At 39.8% G+C, this 21,315-nt stretch overlaps 1 protein-coding gene across 1 annotated transcript in view; it reads right to left on the reverse strand.

Annotated features, from left to right (window-relative positions):
- Positions 1 to 537, reverse strand: part of VWC2 (von Willebrand factor C domain containing 2) — a 53,954-nt gene extending 53,417 nt beyond the window's left edge. Inside the window, exon 1 of the mRNA XM_084212562.1 lies at positions 476 to 537. The gene's annotated coding sequence lies outside the window, so the exon portion shown is untranslated. The remainder of the gene's footprint in view (positions 1 to 475) is intronic.
- Between the last annotated feature and the right edge of the window lie 20,778 nt (positions 538 to 21,315).

The following is a 21,315-nucleotide window of genomic DNA, read 5'->3' on the forward strand; positions in this document are numbered from 1 at the left end:
TTATTTAACCAACATCCTCCAGGAGTTAGGCAGGTTCCCAGGTCCTCTCCCTGAAACACTGCACACCAAATCGGGGGAAAAAAAACCAAAACAAAAACCCCAAACCAAAATACGTACACTACTCCGGCCACGACAAGCAATGCCGCTGCAGCCTCCCGGCACGACCCTACCTCCGCGGTACCGCTCCCCAAAGCCATTTAAAAGCCTCTCTCTCTACCCGCCCGCCTCCCCGGACCTCGGCGATGGCATCGCGGGGCACCGCGCTCCGCCCGGCAGCGCTGCCCGGCCCAGCCGGGCCGCTGCAGGGGAGCCGGGGCTCCGCGCCGCCCGCCCAAACTTTCCGGAGGGCCGGGCGGCGCCGCCCGACCCCCTCCCGGTGGAGCTGTGAGGAAACCGGACCAGCCCCTTCCCCAACCCGGCCGGCTCCCCCGTGGCCCGGCGCGACGCCTCCGTGCCTCCCTCCCTCCCTCCGTACCTGCGCTGGCGCCGCGCTCAGCCCCGGCGGCGGCTCGGGCCGGCGAGGGTCGCCCCGCGCCCGGCTCCCATGGCGGGGCCACGGGCGGGCGGCCGGCGGCGGCTTGTTGCTGCCCGCTCGCCTCCGCAGACCTGCCGAGCCCGCAGCGCGGCGCGGCGGCCGCAGCCGGTGCGGCCCCGCCGCCCCGGGGACGGGCTCCGCCGCGGGCCCCGCTGCTCTCACATGGCGGCCGGGCGCCCCCGTCCCCGGGGGCGGCGGGGCAGGACGGGCGCTCCCTGCCGCGCTCCTGCCGCTCTCCGCGCCGCGGGTGCGGGCCGGGCGCAGGGCGCGGCGCGGGGAGGGGACTCGGAGCCCGCCGGGGGGCGGCAGTGCAGCGGCCCTGCCCGCCCCTGCCGCCGCCGGAGGGTGTGCGGGGCGGGGGCAGCCCGCTCCTGCCGCAGGGCCCCGCCGCGCTCCGGGAGCGGCGAGCGGCGGTCGGGAGGGAAAGCGGGGCGCGTTGGGGGCCGGCCCCGCCCGCCGGCGGCTGAAACTTTTGGCGGTGTTAGGGGCGGCGGTTCGGGACGCGAGCTGCCCGCTGTGGCCCGGTGCGGCTTTGGGCGCTCTCCCCGCGGTGCGGGACGCCGCCCCGCTGCCGGGGCACACCTGCGGACCCGCCGCGACCGCGGGCAGGGGCGGCTGGGCAGCGTTTATTCGGGACGGGCGGGCTGTGCCCGGCTGGCGCTGCCCGCGCCGCAGCATCACGGCGCAGTACTGTCTGTGCCTTAGCGCTCCCCTGCTAGCCTGCTCTAGCAGCGAGGTGGTACGTGGCTTACTAGTTGAAATACCTACTTGTGCTTTTGCATGTCTGATGGACAGTTCTGAAGTTAAATATAGTTGCGTTTTTCTCCTTTATACTTCTTTGATACAAAAAGAAAAAAAGGACAGCATGGTCTGTTACGAAATGAGTGCTGAAGGACTATTGGGACAGAAGCACACAAGAAAAGCTAGAGGTACTTTTGTTCAGGATCTAAGCAAGGGCTTGGAGTGTAAAAGGTTATTTATTTATATAGTTATTTATTTTTAAGCTGCATTAGATGACATCTCAGTATAATCTTCTTTTCTGATTTTTGCTTTACAAATGTTCCAGAACAGTCCCAGCTGCACTATCCGTCTGCCACAGTAGCAATTCAACATCCACTGTGCCCTACTGGTGACTCAGGCTGGATTTCACTACATATTTGACATTGTATCTGAAATTTTTAGGCTAGGTATAATTTTCAGGTTTGTTTTGGGTTTTTGTTTTTCCCTTTGAAATGGTATCACTGCAATATCAGTACTCAAGAGAGCAATGAAAATCTGCTGGGTACTAATGTTTCATAGTTAAGTACCTTCATGAGCACCTGTTAATTACGAGAACCCAAATAAAATTGCTCCCCAGGAGGATGCAGGCGCTAAACTCTTTTAGCTGCTGGGTTGTTGCTATTAAGAAGTATTGACTCCTGTCTAATTTTAAAAAATATTTCTCTTGAAATCACATCTTCTCTTCCAGTCAGATGTTCACTGGCTAAATAATGCTCTGAAACTTTAAAATACAAGCCTTAAGTTTTAAAGGATATGAAGAAGTTTTTCCATAGGTTGCACTAATAAAATGAAATTCCATATTGCTAGGAGATTTCTAGACAAATTCCTCAAGGAGTTAAGATAGACTTTTCTCATTATCTGACTAATAATAATTAAGTACTTTCTTTCAAACTACCATCTCATTACCTCTGAGTAAAGAATTTAATCTTTGCCATGTCTCAACCTAAAATATTTTATGCCTTATGTAGTTTAAACCTTGACTTGGGGTGTGCAACAGTATATCCCATTGCTGATTGCAGAAGAACAACTTAAATGATGGACCTGCCTTTGAGTTCAAAAGCTGTGAGCACTGCTGTTCAGCAGCAGCTGCTTGTGGCTAGTGCAAGGCAGAAGAAAAAAAGGGCCTTGGAAGGCAATGCTATGTCTGTGATAAAGAGGAGAGAGAAGCCAATTAATGGTTCTGACATTTTCATGTGTTCCCAGGTGAAACTTTGGAACAAAATCTGAGATCTTCAGCATCCAGGGCTCTCTTTGTAGGAGCTCTCTCTCTCCCACCCCTGGTTACATAGAACACGGATCATCAGCTGGAGCTGGTGGTTCATGTCACTGCTCTGTAGCAAGAAAGGCAAAGCCTCAGAGCACTTTTGTAACAAAAAACTGCAGCTTATCCTATCTTACTGGGCAAAGTAAGAGGTAAACACCCTCCTTTCTTTTTTGAAAGGATTTCTCATTGGACTTCAGTCCCTGTTTATTCAGATTTGTAGGTATTTTAAGTGATTAATTGTATCTGACATTAGGACCCTTGCAGAACTGCCACCTGACCACTTCGTTAATGTCATAGAATCAAATTGCAGTATGTTACAGTCCAAATGGTTAAATAGCAGATATGTAAGAAATGTTTGGTGTTTTCTTCAGTGAAGTCTGAACTAGGAGAGAGAATAATGAAAATCTGTCATCTGAAGGCAGCTTCTAACAATATTTTTAATGAGAAATTGTATGCTGTACCATGTAAAGTCCTGGAGACTGAAATTCTGTTTATTTACAGAAAAAACTCAGCATACAAATCTAGCTCCAAGTTTCCCTACTCTGATCCCCCCCAAGTCAACAGCAGCAAGGACAACTCTGTATCTGGATGAGGATCAAATTCGGCATCCCATTCAAGACTTTCCTTTTCTCTGTGTCTTGTCTGCCTGATGAGAGCTTTGTATTATTATTATTTAAATAAGAGCTGTCATGTGCACAAAACAGTTCTCTCTGTTTTAGCTTAGTTTTCCTAAGAATTAGCCTAATTTTATATAATGCAGTTGAATGGAAAGCAAAAGGGAACTTGGTAGTTGAAACAATAATTGTTCTGGCAAGGAATAAGCTGACCATCTCCATTAGACCAAAGTCAAGACAGTGAGAGTGGACATCCATGCTGAAGATAGCTGGCTATTAGTCAAAAATACTTAATTAAACATCTACTCGTGCAGGTTAGGGGGACTGAAATTTTGATGAATATTTTTTAAGAGTGACCTTTGTATGAACAACAAGAATTGAAGTGTAGGATCTTTTGCCAAGTTAAAATTGGTTTCTGACTGGGTAATTATAACATGAACTCGAAACCTCACAGCCAGGCAGACATGATCTGGACATCTGAGAGCACTGAGGACAACCACTTTTAGCCTAATATACGGATAAAATCTGGGATATGCACATGCCCCAGTGTATACATGCCACCCTGCACTCCAAGGAGTCACCTGAAGCATCCAGGTCCCTGTGTTCTCACCCAGGGTCTGTTTCATTGAAGGAAGTGTCACCTGCCTCCAGTGAGGAGATGGGGAAAGAAAAGAGGAGGAAGCTCCATGGCACCCTGGAAAGCTGGGCAGGGGAAGCAGAAAAGGAGCACCAGTGCAAGTGGGGAGTGGGTGTGGGTGTTGTAAAACCCCACAGAACAGTGAGGTTGGCTTTGGTGGCAGCTCTCTGCAGAGCCCAGGGGGAGGACAGGGCACGCTCGGGGGAGCAGTGCTGCAGCAGCTGTGTGCTGCCGTGCCCGTGTCGGTGCAGCAGCTCTGAAACTCTGGAAGGTGAGAGGGGAGGAGATGTCCCTAAAGCGTGACTCCTCTGGGAAAAGGGATGGTTGTGCCTTTTTATTCTGCTTTGTTTCATTATTCTTCCTAAAAGGAAGAGAGTTGTTATACAGAAGGTATTTTTATTGTGGTGCTAAAGTGGCAGTTGTTCAGGCAGGTTGAAATCACAGCCTTCAAAAGGTGGCAATTTGTGCAATAGCATTAGTCCAGCCATATAAAATAGGGCCTTCAAATAGCAGTCAATCTGAAGACAGAAAGAGAGAGACGAAGCTGAAGTACATATTACTCTAACAAATCATGTGTATTTGAAAGGCTCAATTATAAATAAGCAGTTTAAACAACTCTTAAAAAATAAATAAAGAAAAGCAAGCTTTCATAACTATTTTTAAAGTAGGTTAGCTTTCATATTTTCATTTTTATTTCTTGTTTTCTTTATGCCACTTGTCAAAGTACTCGAGACACATTCCTGTTCATTCTTTTTTTCACTTTTCTGATGCCTCTTTAGTTGTGATAAGTAATTATTGAAGTATTACACAGTATTGCACAAGTTGTATTTACAATTGTCTTCATTAGTTTTTCATAAATATTGATTTGTTATAATATTATTTTTTCTGCTTTGTGTTCATGAAATTTAAACCCCCCCCTCTTTCATTTAGAGTGTAGGATCTTCAGTATTCTCCTACACTTCTGTAAGTCACAATTTGCATGCTGGGAATAAATAATAATGAATTTTTTGTTTAAGTTTTACTTATACCTGTAATACCAAAAAAAAAAAAAAGCTCTGTAGACTAAGGGGAGATTTGAACTTAAGAAGTCATAGGTTTACAAAACATCTTTTAAACAATAATTTTGCTGCTACTGGTTAATGTTCTAGGAACTTCCCTTTAGCTTATGATTTGTCTCATTATTAGAAAAAATATAAATCTAATGCTGTGCTGGTTTTGACTGGGGTGCAGTTAATTTGCTTCACAGTAGGTGGTTTTGATTTCTACTGAAAACTGTTGATAATTCAGGGAAGTTTTCATTGTAGCTGTGCAATGCTTGCACGTAGCCAAAACCTCTTCTGGCTCTCACCCCATCCCACCAGCAAGGAGACTGGGGGTTCCCAAGAGGCTGGAGGGGACACAGCCAGATCAGCTGATCCCAGCTGACCCCATACCATGCTATCTGGCATCGTGGCTAGAGTGTAATGCTGGGGGAAGAATAATGAAGAGTGATGAAGAATAAGTCTGTAGTGATGGTGTTTGTCTTCCCAAGTCAGCATTACGTGTGATGGAGCCATGCTTCCATAGGGATGGCTGAACACCTGCCTGTCCATGGGAAGGGGTGAATGAATTCCTTGTTTTCCTTTGCTTGTGTGTGCTGCTTTTGCTTTGCCTATTAAACTTTGTCTCAACCCGTGAATTTTATCACTTTTCCAATTCCCCTCACCACCCCACCAGTGAGTGAAGAAGCCCTGACTGCGTGGGGCTGAGATTACATCTGGAGTTAAATCATGACAAATAGAAATAAAATACTTAATTCAGATATCCTAATTAAAGGTATCAATAATGAAGCTTGTTTGAAAATGTTGGGAAGAAGACTGGTTTTGTTTCAAAAATCTCTGAAAATCTCTCTTTGAAAATATCAATTTCTTTGCCCTGCAAGCTCTGCAGAGATTTTGATGTACATATTTTGCCTTAGAGGGAAGTAGAGGTTACCTTTTTGTATATGAGATGTCTACAAGTTCCACTACTTTTAATAATTTTCCTATTTTCACATGACTGTTGCATGTCTAATAGAGATTTTGGCAATATAACTTGAGAAAAGTGTTATTACCATGTTAATCATAATAGTTACGTAATATTTAAAATTGCACAGTGAAACCTTTGGAGAGAGCATGAGGAATTCAATTCAGGACTTGTGCATATGGGCTAATTCTGAGGAAAATAATAATTTTCTATTCAAAGTGCAGTGTTTTGTGCTTGTAATTACATAAGAAACATTGTTAAATGCATTTTGATGCCCCTCTATTCACCATAATTTCAGTAGCCTAGGGTAAATGGATGTTAATCATGGCTCAGAAGATATTTTTATATTTGTGTGTTTTTGCTCAGAGAGGGATAAAATATTTTTGCATGTATGTACACATGGACATGGCCAAAATAATATGGAACATTTAAATACACAATCTTTTGTGTAAAGAAATCTTTATGCTTTACCTTGTTCTATTTTGCAAAGCCAAAGGATGGACTACCAATGTTTTTAGTTTTTACATTGTCATTGTTTTGGAAAAGTGAACAAAGTGTTTCTTAGGCTTATGTTTAGGTTTCTTCACAAATAATCTAAAATTTAGCTAAAATTACAGATCATTATTACTTTTCCCTTTATTATTTATGATTGAATTCTTTTTTTATTTATTTGTAATAATACATTTTTGTTCACAGTAAAGTTGTTCAATAAAGGCAATATCAGCTTTCAGAAGGTTTATAAAAAATTGTGCTTCCTATATTGTTCCACATTTTAAGTTAATAGATCTCATCCTTTCATTGCTCTTTAGTATTATTGAAGAAAAAACAACCCCCTAAAATCAAAATCCCAGCTTTGTTCTCTCTCCAGTTCTCTCAGGATTTCTTGACTTTTACTGTATTAAACATTGACCTAAATTTAATGAACAAATGGAATTGGAAAAAAAAAAAACCAAAAAACAACTTATGTACCTTACAGGAAGATAGGGAAAAATAGAAATCATTATTGGCAAAATTGATTTAGCATTGTAACTCACACTAATATTTATTTCCATTCTCTTTCTTTGGAACTTCTGTAACATGAATTTTACTGTTCAGTATTTGTTTTCTGTTGAACTATTTGAAAAACAACATAGGTGTTTCCTGAAATATGTATGTATGTATGTAAAATAAAAATGTGCTTAAATACATTGCTCTTATTTAAATACTCTGTTAATATTGTTAGTGTAGAGTAAAACCATGTATTTTAGGGTTTTTAGTTATAAACTCTTGTGCCCTACCAAGACAAATCCTTAAAAATAATGAAATTGTTTCCTTTATCAAGAATTGGATGGTAAGGAATTCATAATATTTGTGCAAAAGCCTCCCTTCTCCCCATAGTTTATAGGATTAGAGTACAACCTACAGGCACTTGATCCTGTAGAATAAAATAAAAAAAAAAAATCCAAAATCTTAACAGTCTGCAGATTCAGAGAACCATCATGGAGCTTAAGTGATATTCTCCAAAACTTACTGAACATAAACCCCTAGACACAAAGGCCTCAGTGATATGCTTCCCAGAAGACATCTTCAAACTTTTCCTATTCTTTGCCCTCTTTTTTTTCTCATCATTACTATCCAGTTTGTAAAATTGACGCTTTCACAATGACACTTCATGCATAATACATACACATCTTATTCTGCTGCCCTCCTTTTTTATGAACCTGCTGTCTAAGCTCAACAGAACTTGAAGAAGGAATTGCTTTCTCAAAGTTTCACAAAAAGAGGTGAACTGATAGCAAAGAGCAACTTTACACTGACTGTCCCCAAAGATGTGCCACGTTAAACCCACCATGACTTCACAGGAGACAGCACCCATGGAAGTGCCCAGGACACATTAGGCATGCTGAGTTTGCACCTTGGATGCTGGAGTTAATGGATTTAAAGTTACCAATCTATAACAAAATTCTGCTGATTGCTGTGTTCAAATGCTTTTGCTTTCCTGTCATTATCCTTCCCTACATTACTGTAGAAGTCCCTGTGTCCCTTAGCAAGTTACTGTGATAGGACACCAGGTGAGCAATGGATTATTTTGTTGCTCTTCTTAAATTACACGCCCAATGAGGCCTTTAAATTAATACATATGCATTTGATAATGTCATCATTTTAAAAACTGGGTAAATTATTATTTGTAACACATTGAAAGTTTCATGAATTGCAGATTCCCAAGTGTTCTGTCCTTAGATCTAATTACTGGAGATGATTACATTCAGGGCCTTCTGAAATCACAGGGCTTGGTGATACAGTTTTCTCTCTAATGAGAGAAGTTACTTGGCTCAAAATTCATGATTTAGGCTTCAAGCTGATAGAGCAGAGCAAAAAAAAAAAGCCAGAGTAGCCAAGATTTGGGCTAGAACTTGAATTAGGAAACAGACAAACAGAAGGCATATTAATTGTTGTGTTTGCACTAAGGACTGAGACACTCCAGATGGAAACTGGGTGTCCATATAAAGGCACCGTACAAATGCTAAAAAATTGTTTGAGATCCCTAGAACTGTACATCCTTCAGTGACCAAGAAGGAAGGAAAAGGACAGAAATGAATGGCCTGAAGTCAGCAGCAGGTGTGGGCTGAGAACTTTATATAAAACTCCTGCTTCTCTCTCATCTTCTCTTTCCATTTCACCTTTACCAGTCCATGTTGCCTCTCTTCCCTAATAGAATATTGCCTGCCCTGCTGCATAGCTGGTGTACTACGTCCCTATATATGTACAAATATCCCTATATATCCCATATATTCCTATATATGTACACATATCCCTATATATGTACAAAAGTTTTGCTCATTTGTGCAAAAATCTTGGTTTTGTTTGGCTGTTACCACCAGGGCTTGAGGTACTGTTGTCCTTAGGTCAAGTGTAGCAAGGAGGTTACTCCAGCACCATGGTACAAAGTTTAATCTGAAATAAATTGAGGTATTCTGTAATTGCAGTAATGAGTGCAAGCTTCTTGTGCTGGTTGAATTTACTGTTTGTTGGAAGAAAATAACAGGGAAAACCTCAATGTCCCTTGCTACCCACTACTGCTTGAGAGTTATTACAGATAGGACTTGGTAAGTAACTGACTTTTCAGATTTGGTCCTTGCCAAGTCAGTGAAGAAACTGGCAGCCTAGATGCTCAGAAAACCCCCCCTGTGACACACTAGTGACAGTGAATCAGGCACCAAACCAGACAGAACCACAAGTTTCTTCCATTCCTCACCTGAGGCTATTTAACCCCACAGTCCTACCTTCCCTAACCAGCAGGTTACTGGCAATTAATTCCTCACTTAATACTGCTCTGCTTTAAATAGTTTGCTGGAGAGAGACTGACCAAGATTCAGTCATCCCCACTGTCAAGGCAAGCAACTTCACCAGGAAAAGGTGAGCAAACCTCATTTAATGCCCATCTGCAGCTCTGCTCAGAGTTTAGAGACAGACAGATTCAACATGTGATCCTAGAGGTTTTTCCAAACTTAGTAATTCTGTGATTCTTTGTGTTTTCTTCTAATAATTCTAACCCTAATCAGAAAATATTCTGTAAGCATGACCCAAATAAATTTTCATTTGGATAGGCCTTGTGCTCTAATTTCTCAGTCCCTACTTTGGCATTGCTTGTTCTTCAGCTTGGTTTTAGAGGAGAAGCACAGACCAAGAACTGACAAAAAAAGTTTGGCTAAAAAAGAAAAAAAAAAAAAAAAAAGTTGAATCTTGCTCTAGGGTTAAAATGGTTGTTGGGGAAATATAAGGATATTAAATGAGCCATGAATTGGTTCGCCTAAATCAAACATCCCCAACTTGGTAATCCTCACAGTGTTAAACTCTTGCCTTTAAAGGCTTTCCAAATGCATTCTTCCTTCCTCCATTATTAAAATTAATACAGATTTAACACAATTACTGATTTCTAAAGCAGACTCAGGTTGCTGACCCAAAGCAGTAATTCCATACAAAGCTATACATCAGCTTCTGCCTGAGATCAGCAGCAGCAGTACCAGAAGAAGAGAAGGAAGATCAATGCATATGGTACCTTCAGGACTCAGGAAGGATTTGTCTGGCTAGGACTTTTGACAGGCCAAGCAAATAGCTACAAAAACAAGGAGCCTGATTGACAAGGATCCTCAGCCCACTGGGAGCAGCCTGCTCTGAAGAATCATGGAATCATAGAAGAGCCTCACCTTGGAAGGGACCTTAAAGATCATCTAGTTCCAACACCTCTGCTGTGAGCAGGGACATCTGTCCCAGAGAAAAAAAAACAACAAAATATCACAGTTTGCTTTTATTTCACTGTAGGCTAAAAATATTTTTGCCATTCCTATATTTAACAACAGTCTCAAAAGTCCATGTAAAAAATACTTCCAAAACATTTTTGCTTAATAGCAGTTTAACTGATATCATATGAATATTTTGCAAGTAGTCAAGATGCATAACTTGGCACATGACAGAAAAAACACTCAAGGTATAAATAGTGGAAAAAAATATGTCCATACCCTCTTGAGATATCAGAAGTAATGTGGCAATTAGTTTTACAGAAGAAACAAATAAATGCCCAGGACTTCTGAAAATCTAGTCTTTAGCATGCCCTATAAGCACTGCCTTGTTTTTTAACTCATTTTGTAACCACTGTTGAGCCCCCATCATGGCTGTCCCCAAAACAGCTATCTGATGAAAAAGTAATCTAGGTGTTGACGTTGAAATGAGCTTTGTTTTGCTAGCTGTTTGATTTCTGAAACTTAGGTCCCTTCATATAATTTTCTTTCATATCATCTTTTGCCTTTCTTTTCTTCCACTTAATTTCCTTCTTCCTGATAGATTCAAAAACAGCTGTTTATGTGGACATATACAATTTTCTTTTACTATTGGAATGAATTCTATATTCTACATTTTGAATTCTGCATTCAAAAAAGTAATTTTTGTTTTACACCGCTAACTACGACATAAAGATCATTCAAGAAACTAGGAGCCTAGGTTATTCCTGAGTGCCAAAGCTGTCATACCATTCGTATTATGCCTGGCAGTCCATTGGAGTTCTCATTTTCCTCCTGTATCTTTTGGAATCAATCACTTCCAGTTGTGAGGGTGTTTTGTTTTGGGGTTTATTTGGTAGGTTGGTTGGATTTTTTAAATTAAGGAGAGCAACAATCGATATGAGTTGAAGCCACAAAAGGATATGCCCTTGCCATTACTCCATCAAACTCTAGCTCGGGCCTTCAGAGGGATCCTTACATAGCAGCTTGCAGCCACCCCAAGCAGTCATATTTCTCCCTGTAAATTAAATTTCTTTAAAAAGTCTCATTTTATCCTGAGGCTGAAATTCTGTTCCAGTAAATTCTGATCTACAGAGACATCTACTTCCCATTGAAGTTGATGAGAGCTGCAGGTGACCGGTGCCTCTATAGCTCAGACCCTTAGGCTGGATTTCTCCCAGAGTACGAATATGTTATTAATAAGAGCTAGCTATCTTTGGCTGAAAGCCTGGTGAAAAACACTTTTGTGCTTTAAACAGAAGTGAGATGGTTGATTATGGCACAAACTCTCAACTCTCCTCGGAAGTTTTTGTCTCAGTTTATTTTAAAACAATTTTTTTTTTCAAGCCAAGCCTTAAATGAGAGGTAAACATAAGAGTGAGGCCCCAGAACTTTTCTACTTTTTTGGTTAAACAGAATGGAATGAGATAAATGGAAAAAAACAACCTTCTTCTATTGCCAATTTTTTTTTTCATTTGGGCTTAATTTTTCTTTAGAAAGATAGAGGTTACAACTGATTTTGGAAAAAGAAAATATCAAGCACACCTGAGGTTTTAAACAAACAGTTCCTGCTGTTAAACAAATCCACAGTGATTTGTAGATGGAAGAAAAATCCCTGAAGCGGAGGCAAAAAATCCAGTAGTAGTTCACTGGATCTGTATCTAGGCTCCTGCTTTGGTACTAATGGGATTTCTTTGATATGTTGACTCAGGCTTTTGATAGAGGCAAGATTTAGTGTGAAAATGTTCACAGCTTCCTTTGCTGCCTTAGTTCATATGTTTGGTTTCCAAGTTTGGTGTTTACATTGCTTTTTAGAGTCTGCAGTGCACAGATCACACCTGTAATTTAATTTTTCTGGTTTTTTGTGCTGCAGTGCTCAGAGAAAAAGAGAAAATTACTCTGTTTTGATATGTACCTGACAGAGGTTAATTTGCCAGTATGCCAGGTTCAAATTAAAGAATAACTTTTTGTCCTTATTCTTAGCAACTTAAGATTGCCGAGCGCACCGCACGATGAAATAAAATGCATGGACAGCTGTTAGTCTTTTCACTTGCTAGCTGGCCCCTAGACAATCAAGGGCTCCTGAATTGTTAGAAATGTTTTGTTGTTTGTATGTTGATCTATGACACATGGGTCCTCCAGTCCTTCTTCATCTTAAACAGAGGTTTCAGTAGGTGATTTGGAAAATAACCTGCTTCTGATTATACACTAAGTTCTTGCCTAAGAGGGGAGAAATTGAGTGTTGTGCTGGTGTGGGGAACCCTCAGTCCCCAGGGTTAATTGGTACAATTGCTGGAAAGGGTTGTCAAAGCCAGTCAATTACATCTAGCCTGCAGGAACCTGATGACAAGCCTCAGGTCAAATCTCTCAGCACAGATACATGCCATATTTTGTCAGTTGCATTGACACTGCATCATGGTGGGAAAGAAGCAGTAATAAAGGCAAAGCTGGAGAATCACAACTTGGATTTTTTGTACTCAGAATAGGACTAGTATAAAGAAATAATTAATTTTTTTACCTCAAGTCATTTAAAAGGAATTTGGAAAATAGACCTGAAAATGTCGTCCCAGAATTGTATATTTTAAGCATTAAAACTAAGCAAAGTCCCACAAGCCCCAGAAAAACCAAACCAAAAAATCCTCTTTTTCCTTCCCACACAGTAAAGCCTCACTGGGCAGGAAAATAAAAGATGTCTCAACTCAGGCAGTAGAATTGCTCTGGCCTGCCTGAGATGAAGGCAGGGAAGTGAGAAGACAGCAGAGGACCAGAGGCCAGGTTTAACTGGGAAGGTTGGGCTGGAACATCACCACACTCTGTTTGCTAAATCCTTTGAGTTTTCACAACTATGTAAATTCAGATAAAAGTATGGTTAGAAAGTTTAATGAAGTAGCCCAATCTTCTGGTTTACTGTTTCCATTTAAAGTTTTCTCTGAGACCATCACACCATGAAAGGCAGAATATGGAAGGATGTGTTCAGGAGGGAGAACACATCTGAGAAAAAATTCTGTGGTGTTTCTGGATAGCTGATGTATAAAAAAGTAAAGTGATTTTCAATTCTTTTTAAGAAGTAGGAACTTGGATTGTGATCAAATTAAATAATTCATATTAAATTTTGTTTGATGGTGAAGAGCTACATAGCATTCCAGAATATCTGGTTTTCATTCTCAAAAGCCACAATTCTGTAACACTCTCAGTGCTGCATTTTCATATTGTCCAAACTTACATCTATGATTTATAGATATCAACATTCTCTCTCCTTATCAAGGATTATTTACTTAAGTGTGGAGAGAGAAATTTATGACTAAAAGTTCACCTAATGGGACTATATCTCTTGCAACTTGTATGGACAGTAAAGCATAAACACGAAGATTTCCTGTATGGTGGGCAATTGCCACAGTTCTTGAGTGAAAGTTATTTTAGTGCCACCCAAATACCTTCTGATGAAAATCCCAGTGAAGCAGCTACAATTCCATATCTGTATTCAGTCTGACTCAATCAATCAGAACCATTTGACAAAACATCTCATTCTGCAGAGTGCAGAACTCTATTGAAAAGCTTTCATTTGTGGCAGAAAAAAATTTCCTCAGTTTCTTGCTCAAGATAGACTTTTTCTCCATCACTGGGTATTTTTCTCTGAATGTCTGGACTTAGCTGTAATACTGATTTTATTCAACTGCTTCACCAGATTTACTCCTGTGTGTGTATAAAGTAAGAATAGAATGAAACTTCCCATCTTTCCCATTTTATGCCATACACCCTTCTCCTTCACAGTGTCCCAAATGTAGGTACAACCCAAGAGTGCATATATGTTCTTGGTACTGACCATAACAGGGTAACACCCCCCCAGTATATTGTATTCCTTGATTCCCCTCACTCAAAAATAAAATAAATTTTAGTTTTGCAGTGGAAATAGAAGCCTAGGCATCTTTTTGAAACAAACTACATCAGAAGCTCTTGGAGGAAATGAGGCCATAACAGAGAAGCTAATTTAACTTTTTGTCTGTGCGTTCACTGTGAAAGAAACTTTTTTTACAGGGGCACATCAGAAGTTGTATCTCAAACAAATCCTTGTTTCAGAACAAAGTTGAGATGAAGTACAGGAACCATTTTTCCTTCAGCCACGAGTTTTTGCCTATTACTGAACTTTAACAGCAATGTGCAGTTTCTCACATCAGCTTTCATATCAGAAGACTGTAATGCTAACTCTAAGGGTTGCATGGAGTCCCAGAGATATCACTTACCACAAAGCCTGACATGATGTGAAAATCTGTAGAAGAAAGTCTGAGTAATGTACTGGCTAAACCAATACTGAAGAACAAAAATAGTAGGCATATAAGAAAAATAATACACTATGGGAAAGTCAAGCAAGATATTTATGCCCCACAAATCTGTTGGCATTGTTTGAGGAAACTGAGAAGGGTGTAGATGAATATGATACTAATCTACAGGGGTGAAGGCTTTGAAAGTCTTTCCCAAAAGACTTGAATTGACATGGGTAAAAAGGAAGGCATTCTCATGAAATAATAATGGACTAAAGCATAGGACAAAAAAAAGACATGAATAAAGCATTAGTTTTCAAAATGGAAAGAGATAGATGCTGGGGTATCTTCACTCTAGTGCATTCAAAAGTGATCTAGGAAATGATTGGATACAAAGAAAGTGGTGTGAAGGGAAAAAAGGGAAGCTGATTGAAAACCGTTATAGAAGATTTCTTATAATAAAAAAGATTACCAATAAAAAATGAGAATAAATTCTGTTTTAGTAAAGGAAGGTAATTAGTGGAAAGAAATTCCAGAAGGTCCCTAATGATGAGCTGGGAAAAGATTTTGGAGTTATAATTGATAGATCTAAGGCAATATCAGGTTGATGCTAATCAAACAGGGTCTAAGGTGATAGGCATCCTCTTGAAAAGTATGGAGAACTTCCAAACAGACAGTTTTGATTCCCATAATCTCCTAATGAATGTGGCTGACTGAGAAAAGGAACAGAAAAATGTGACAAGCAGGAACCATCTGCTCGACCAACAAGGAGAAGCTCTACATACCAACACTCCTCAACTTGTAAAAAACATGAAAACATGATAGTCAGGAGAGACATAAAAAAGTTTAATATAGAATGATGATTCAATTTTATCATAATATCAGAACTAGAAAGAAGCAAATGAACATATTTTTTGACCATACCTTCCATATTAAACAGTGAAATTGATTGTCAAAAAATCTTGCTGATGGAAATGGGTTCAGGAAACAAACTCTCTTAGACAGAAGCACAACTATGAAATGTGCTGGCTCTACCGTCCCCTTGTTGCTAACTGCTGTCCCTTTTCAGAGGCAAAAACTTTGGAGTTTTAATCTAGCTCACAATAGCTGGTTTTGCAAGTTTTTAATGCACTGTCCAGGAGTTGTGCATCTTCATCTCCTTCAGTGAAGGAGATCAAGAATTAAATCTCCTTCAGAAGATCAAGAATTATTCTACATGTTTTGAACTTTTTTCCCCAAAAGTACCTATTTCCTCTGAAGTTAATCTTGTGTTCAGAGTAGTGGGAGACTTCTGGTCAAATCAAATTTCTGGCAAAATGCAGTACTTCACCTCTAATTTTCCTCAATATATGGTCTTGTCATATTTCCATGATCAATGATTTTAGGATTGTCTCAGACAGGCTTACAGTGTTCAGCCATGTAGTAATGTCTGTCATTGTGCTGGGAGAAAAGGGTGAAAACTGAAAGATTTGTCAAGGAGCAGAAAATAATTTCATTCAAAGTGACCTTGCAGCTGGGAATGCTAAAAATATCAGTATGGGAAAACTCCATTTATCATGCCTAGTGCTGCCTGGTTTTAGAAGAAGAATTCCCATGGAGAGATAACACACAACACGCTCTCAGACATGCCCAAAGCCTTTTGTTCCAGTGAGGCAGGCAGTGAACCCCCTGCCTCTGTAAGATGAGCTGAGCCAAGCAGAGCCTGTGTCCCTGTGTGTCTGTGCCACCCAGCGTTGTTAGTGAGGTCACCAGATAAATCTACTCTTTACATTTCTGCCCTGGTTTGGTGGTTGCCCTTGGTTACCTGGATGTGTCAATTCACACATTTTGCAATTTTTCTAACCATTTTTGAAAGCTAGACTACTGCTTCTGACCAACTTTGGCCTAGCTAAATCTGGAGAGAGATTATGATAGATGTCCAAGAAGAATTATATGACTTTTAGGACTGGTTTTCCTAAATATAGGAAAGGAAAAATCCCAAAGTGGAATGGTACAAAAGAATACAGTTAAAATATTAAAGTCAGGAGACTTTGATAATACAGAGTCATTGCATATTAAAATTCCATGCCTAGATGCAATCAATATATATTAAATGTGTTACATAAGGTGTAATTGACCACTCAATCAGGACAATGATAAAGACTGTGTAGTGCTGAAAACAATTACATATACTGCAAGTATAGAATATTCAACGATAGTAGAACTCACTTATTCTCAGTGGTAATTATTTGGATATATTTTAAAAGAAAAAGTGATGAAGATACCTAAATTTTTGACATCACAATGGCATAATGTTAGACCATTTTCTGGAACAATAAGAATTTAAAAAGGCAAAATTTAATCCCAAGCAACAGAGAACCTGCTAAATGTGTATCATACAATGATCTACTCTGTTACCATAGTTAAAAATGTTCCCTACATAACATTTAGGTTCAAAAAGGGAATTACATAAAAAGCTATGAGACAGGAAAGGATAAAATACTTTTTGCTGTCAGGATAACTGTTTAAAGACCCTTTTTTAATGGGCCAGACTAAGTCAACATTACCTCTCAAGAAGAAATTACTAGAAGGACAAGAAAAAGGTGCTATACTTTTAATAGCAAAGTAAAGGAGGTTAACAGAATTAGTAGATTCTTCAAGGTCTGAAAATGTGCTCAAATGGAGAGAATATGAAACTGATGATATAAATATAGAATTTCAATAAAATATGAAATAAATTCTGTGCAATACAGAATGTTTTATAGGGATATATTGACAAAATATATTTATATAATATACATACATAGAGGTGTTACAAAATATGAAAATTCAAAACCATCATGTTAAATGTAAACCTGGATCAGGACAGGCCAAATAAGGAGTTTTGAGGACCACTTGAGAAAACAATTCAAATTTCCAAGGATGTTTTTCAAAACATTAGAAAAAAGAAAACTATTAAAATGCCAAACAGAAAATGAAGTACATTGGCAGTAGTTAGGGGGCAAATGACCTTAGGTAGATTTCTGCGCCAGAATCCTTCTTTACAGAATGCTAATTTATGAAACTATGGCCCCAACTGAAGCATTAGCAATACAGACTTTGAAACAAATATATAGAATTCTTTAAAAGAATTAATTCAGAACAGAGTTCTAAGATTTCCAATAGAATTCGATGAATTCTAAAAGAATTTAAATGTGAAATTGCTAGAAGTTATGTACTGTGTTCAGTATACCACATATGTTGGTCTTGCTGTCAGAGAAATAGAAGATATTTTAGAATGCCAGTTACATATTTTATAAGAGGCATCCAAAAGTACTTATGGATCATCACTTTTGTTATTTCCGACATTTAAATTATGTGCAGTCCTAATGCATATATGGATATATGCAAACAGATATGTTCTAATGAGGAATAAATCATGCCTCACAAATTTCTTAAAATTCTTAAAAAAAAAAAAAGAAGGCCATGGAAATATTGTAAAGAATAATCTAGCTAGTGAAGTAGACTAAATTGCAGATTTCCATAAAAGCTTAGACAAAGTTCTTTACCAGAAGGTGCTAAAAAAAAAGTGTGTTACAGAAGAAAGATTTCCTCTGCTTGTGTAGAGGAAATTAACTAAAAGACAGGGAGCAACATAGACAGACAGGAGTGGAAGCATTCCCTAGGGCCAACTAATTTCTCTTTTTCACCATAATATGAGACATTTGGAGAGGAGGTGAAAAAAGAAGTGACAAAATTTCAAATAATGTGACAAGCAACATTAAAACAAAGGGCAAACAACTGATGGACTCATTTTGGGATATATTATCACTTAAGAAAGACTCCTGAGGCATTGTTGGTAGGTATTTAAAATCTACTCTACAAATCTCACTGGCAGGCAAAAAGAAAAAAAGAGAAATATTAGGAACTGTTAAGAAGAAAGAGAAAACAAAGAGACGCCATCATTATGACACGGCATAAATTCATACCTCAAATGTCATTATGGTACAAGAAGTACTTATAAAGAGAAACATAAGAGTGAGATTACTTTTAGAGTTATTGAATTATTTATATTTCAGATAAAATAAATATCAAAGGCCAAAACAGTTTAACATAGAAATTACTTTTGGGCACAGGGAGCAAGAGGAAAGAGAAATCTGTTGGATAATCTAGACAAATCAGAGGGCTGGGCAATCAGCAACCAGATTTAATAAGGGTAAGTGTGAATTCTGCACCTGGCACGGGACAACCCTGGATGAATGTACAGGCTGGGGAGTGAGATGCTGGGAAGCAGTGCCGAGGAAAGGGACCAGGGGTCCTGGTTGATGGAGAGTTGAACACGAGTCAGCAGTGCCCTGGCAGCCAGGAGTGCTAGGAATGTCCTGGGGTGCATCAGGCACAGCATCACCAGCCAGGCAAGGGAGGGGATTGTCCTGCTCTGCTCTGCTCTGCTCTGCCCTGGGGAGGCCTCACCTCGAGGGTTGGGAGCAATTTTGGGTGCCACAATATAAATTAGGCATTAAACTGTTGGAGAATGTCAAAAGGAGGGCTATGAAGATGGTGAAGGACCTGGAGAGGAAGCTGTATGAGGAGTGGCTGAGGTCACTTGGTCTGTTCAGCCTGGAGAGACTGACGGGGGACCTCACTGCAGTCTGCCTTGTGAGGGGAAGAGGAGGGGCAGGCACTGATCTCTTCTCTCTGGTGACCAGTGACAGGACTCGAGGGAATGGCCTGAAGTTGTGCCAGGGCAGGTTAAGGTTGGATATTAGAGAAAGGTTCTTCACTTGGAGAATGGCTGGGCACTGGAACAGGCTCCCCAGGGAAGTGGTCACAGCACTAAGAGTGACAGAGGTCAAGAAGCCTTGGAACAACACTCTCAAGCACATGGAGTGATCATTGGGGTGTCCTGTGCAGGGCCAGGAGTTGGACTTCGATCATCCTTGTGAGTCTCTTTCAACTCAGCTTATCCTGTGATTCTGTGTATCTGTGAACTGCAAAAATAACCAAGGAAGGAATTAAGGGAATACTTTTTCAGCATTTGTTGTGCTATAGGAAGTAGGGATACCCAGTGAAAAGTAAACAAGTTTAAAGCAAAACAAATCCACTGATTTTTAATATTATACATACTTAAATGGTGGTTTTCTGTTTTGCTTTTTTTTTTTATTTTTAATCAGAGTATTTTCTTTAAAGAACAGTTAAAAATTATAGAAGTAATGTCAGAGACTTTTAAATAGGATGGTCCTGATGCAACCTCTGGTTCAGGGTGTCTCTAAACTGCAGACTGCCAAGAGCAATAGTCAACACCATGAAAACTTTATTCCATTTTTGGCCTGTTTTTACATTTTCCCCCTAGCAATCCTTTATATGCTACTGTAAGAGACAGAAAAACAAAACTAGAAATGGACTTCTGGCAGTTCTCTTAGGTAAACCTGTCTTGCAGATTTTGGGATTACATGTAGCCTCTCATTTGCTGCAGAGATTTGTTTTAAAATTTTATTTATAAGACATTTTCTTCAGTTTTCATAAATTCAATGCAGCTGGCTGCCAGTTTATTTTAAAATAAAAAAAAAAAGAACAACAGAAGTATCTTCTTGATATTTCTTCCTTTTCACAACTTTGAATTTCTGGATTTTACTCATGTTTTTGTTACAAAATGACAGCTCTAGACTATTGTTCTCTAAAAGGACACTGGCAACTTGTATTAAATAGTTTTAATTCCCTCTAACTACTCCCCATAGCCCAAAACATTTTCTGAGATCCTAGGAAACACCATTTCTTTCCTCATTGATTTTTTCTTTACTATAAAACAAAGCATTGATTTTCTTCCTTCTGTCTTGTGTTTCTAATGGTACGTAAATTAACAGGGTTCATTTGTATGCCACCTTACCAGGACTCCTTGTCAGACCAGCATCACCAATAACAGAATGTAGGACCCTCCACTTAATCAGCAACCTGATAAATGCTGCACCAGTTGACAAGAACAATGGTGGGATTTGCTCTTCCCCTATGCCCTTGAGCAAGACACTTAACCTAGCCTGCCTTTTAATTCTATGTGTACAGCACAGGGAAACTGTTTATTTATGCCACACATGTTTGAAGACGATTCAGACCCATTAGTGAATGTTACATGGGCTCAAATACCTCTCACAGAGGCAGAACACACAATCCCATTATTTGGATTCAGAAGGATGAACATATCACGGTTTCACCGGTACAACCTCTCTCGTCGCTGCAGTAATCAATACATTCTTGAAGCTGCACTATTCATCCTCTCTTGCTGAAAAGTCTTCTACTTTACAGGTGCTATTCAGCATCACTAAATAAAATTTGATTTTACAGTATAAGCAGGATTCTTAAACTCAAAAAGAATTTGTTACCACTTTCTTTGATTCTTATTAATTTCTTGCAGCTTCCTTGCTGTATAACAGCTGCTAAAGAGACCAACATTGCCATTATGCCTTATTAGATATACTCATGTTTTATTATATAATCATGGCCTCTTTGCTCAGTATTTCTGTGACTTGCCAGTACAAAGCAATGCTTAACTAGGATTCATTCATTTGCTCCCTTATCTTTATCTTGAGCATGCTGGGGTTTTCTGAAGAGCTTTTTGTTTGTTTTGGTTTGATTTGGTGCCTTTTTGTCCCCTTCCTTAATTTACAGTGACACTGGTGTATCCAGATGCAGAGCAAGCCAAAAGGACACAAATGTGAAGGGTTTTGAAACAGTTGTGAGAACTAACCATGGCTCAGGCATTTGGCAATAAAATAAGGATGTTTTATATCACAGGACAGTGTTCCTCAAACAAACAAGTCAGAACTGAGAGGTGGAAGAAACATTTCCCATAAACAAAGTTCTGTTCCTGCCAACACGCACCCTGCCAAAAGAAAACATCTGCAGAGCTGGATTTGCCCCCAGCCAGCGCTTAGATTCTGAATGAAGACCTAGTGTTACAGTATTCATTCATTCAGCACAACTCAAAGCCACATGGGAAGTGCATGAAGAAAT

The sequence above is a fragment of the Fringilla coelebs genome, assembly GCF_963513975.1.
Source record: "Fringilla coelebs genome assembly, chromosome: 1".
Classification (NCBI taxonomy): Eukaryota; Metazoa; Chordata; class Aves; order Passeriformes; family Fringillidae; genus Fringilla; species Fringilla coelebs.